The sequence below is a fragment of the Ambystoma mexicanum genome, chromosome 1p (genome assembly GCF_040938575.1).
Source record: "Ambystoma mexicanum isolate Mex_15411 chromosome 1p, UKY_AmexF1_1, whole genome shotgun sequence".
NCBI classification, from domain to species: Eukaryota; Metazoa; Chordata; class Amphibia; order Caudata; family Ambystomatidae; genus Ambystoma; species Ambystoma mexicanum.
Window position 1 is genome coordinate 234,045,356 of NC_090921.1, and position 2,779 is coordinate 234,048,134.

At 48.9% G+C, this 2,779-nt stretch overlaps 1 non-coding gene across 1 annotated transcript; it reads right to left on the minus strand.

Annotated features, from left to right (window-relative positions):
- Positions 1-1,842: 1,842 nt before the first annotated feature.
- Positions 1,843-1,924, minus strand: TRNAS-UGA (transfer RNA serine (anticodon UGA)). The gene has a single exon. It is a non-coding gene; the product is annotated as a tRNA-Ser (tRNA).
- Between the last annotated feature and the right edge of the window lie 855 nt (positions 1,925-2,779).

Genomic DNA, 2,779 nt, shown 5'->3' on the forward strand with positions numbered 1-2,779 from the left:
TACATAAGTACTCTAACAGTCTGTGCCATCTAGGTCAATAAAGCCCGTCACAGAAGCACTTTGTGTTCAGTGCTCATTCCAGGCCACCTGAGTCAATATTTAAATGGGGGTTTTCCCATCCTCGTGTGTGCAGAAGTCACAAGTTTCCAGCGCAGTGGAGTAACTGCTGAAAACGAAGGGGACAGGGGACATGACATCGAAATGAAATTGGGCCCTGTCAAGAGTGGGATAAAATGTTGTGCCACACAAGTTGGGAGGGAGGCTGGGGGGTAAATGCCCTTGTCCCCCACGTCTCCCCCCTCAAATGACGCGCATGTTCCCGTGGCCATGCACGAAAAGGCCATCCAATACTGTTGATCCCTTTTTTTATTCTGGGACATGCAGTGTTTTTCTTTTCAATTTGGAAAAAATACATGTCCCAGAAATCAAAGCAAATCAAGACAGAGTGGCCCTATCACGCGAGGCCACGGCAAACCTGAGAGCTCTGTGTGTGTGCATCTGACCGACCGACTGACCAACTCTCTCGATTTTTGGAGTAGACTGCATAATTTCCAGGCAAAAAGTTGATTATGTTTCATCTTTCTCCTGCCTTCAATGTACTCGCCGCCAATGCCCGAATGCATACATGCCAACATTCTGTGACAAAAAATCTGTAGGAATCTTAAAGTTTCAAAAATATTCAGGCAAAGAGGTAATGATAGGAATAGGGCGTGTCAGCAGCCCATTGTCATTGAATGAGCCCGCCGCTGCGGGTGCTTTCAATGACAATGAGGCGCCTGCCACGCCTTCTGCCACCACGCCAGCTTGGGGGAGCCCTTGAAAGACTCCCCCGAGTTGGCGTGGTGGGGGGCTAATGGCGCCTTTTGTGAAAGGCACCCGCGGCGGAGGGGCGCCCTTAGCCCACCACCGTGGGCGCCTTTTACATCAAAAGCCTGCATGCTGCGCCTTCTCTCTCTATGCAAGCTCGGGGAAGCCCTTGAAAGACTCCCCCGAGCTGGCGTGGTGGGGGGCAAATGGTGCCTTTTGTCAAAGGCACCCGCAGCAGAGGGGCGCATTTAGCCCACTGCCGTGGGCGCCTTTAACATCAAAAGCCTGCATGCCGTGCCTTCTCCCACTACGCCAGCTCGGGGGAGCCCTTGAAAGACTCCCCCGAGCTGGCGAGGTGGGGGGCTAATGGCGCCTTTTGTCAAAGGCACCCGTGGCGGAGAGGTGCATTTAGCCCACCGCCGTGGGTGCCTTTGACATCAAAAGCCTGCATGCCACGCCTTCTCCCACTATGCCAGCTCGGGGGAGCCCTTGAAAGACTCCCCCGAGCTGGCGAGGTGGGGGGCTAATGGCGCCTTTTGTCAAAGGAATCGGCGGAGGGGTGCATTTAGCCCACCGCCGTGGGTGCCTTTGACATCAAAAGCCTGCATGCCGCGCCTTCTCCCGCTACGCCAGCTCGGGAGATCCATTGAAAGAGTCCCCCGAGCTGGCGTGGGCAAAAAAAAAAACGGTATTTGGTGCCAATAAATCGGTAGGCGGTAGGACTGCTTAAAAAGCGGTATCCTACCGCCTAAATCGGTAGGGTTGGCAAGTATGCGAATGCCCGTCAATAGGGGCAAATAAATCCACCTCCTCCTGGTCCTAAATCTCCTTTGTAGAAAATGGAGCCAAAAAAAATTGCCTGCCCTTCGCCCTTTGTAAAACCCAACTGCAGATCATTTAGACAATGCAACAAGACTTGAACATTTTAAAAGAAGCTTGTCTGTAGTGTGCATGTTCTTTTTTTTAGATGTTGGCATTTTTTAAGTAAAAACAAATACATCCTTTTATAAAAAAAAAAAAATTTAAAAAAACTCACGTAGCCGGCAGGATTCGAACCTGCGCGGGGAAACCCCAATAGATTTCAAGTCTATCGCCTTAACCGCTCGGCCACGGCTACTCCATGTTCTATTTTGCAGAACCAATACTGATAATAGCGGTGCTACTGAGTTGCATATGTTTCTGATGTTACTAGTCATTTAAACTGATCTTTTCTACTTAATACAACAAATAAGCATGAGTGTTTATTTCGCTGCGCCACAAAAAAGAAAGGCATGTCGGTCAAAATTGGAAAGTTAATAGAGGGATACAAAGTAGCATAAGTACAAATTAAGTCTAGGATTCAATATTTTACTAAAAATTGGAGTTGGGAAGTATAAAGAAGCAGATGGGGCACCGTGCGAGTATCTGTATTCCTTTGTCCGCAAATAAACAAGGTTTACTAACAAGGAACTAACCTGAAGTAGGAACACACCACATTTCAAAAACACTTACCTCACTGAGCTCAAGTGGCTTCTGCTGCTAGGGGGTGCGGTGTATTCCAGAGCCTCGTACTGTTTTGGGTTGGAAAAAATCAAGTGCGGGGAACAGCGCAGACAGACACAACGACCAAATGGTGCAACTGGGGTGTTTCTTAACACAAACAGGCTTCGGGTGTCCTCGGGACGTCCCAAAATGGAGACCGCAGAGTGGGCGGGCGTGCGTGCGTGATTTATTCACTACATAGCTCTCCACGTAAAGGTCTAGTAATGGAAGGGCTGGACTGAACCAAGCCATAGCGTGAGTATACACCGTGATTAATGAATTGGCGTGAGGTACGTTTCACAGTACGCAGCAGAGTGGCGCAGCGGAAGCGTGCTGGGCCCATAACCCAGAGGTCGATGGATCGAAACCATCCTCTGCTAGTTTTTGTAAGAGGTACATTTTTTTTCTTTTTTTACAGAAATGCTTTTTTCAAAAACCTTTTTCATTTTTC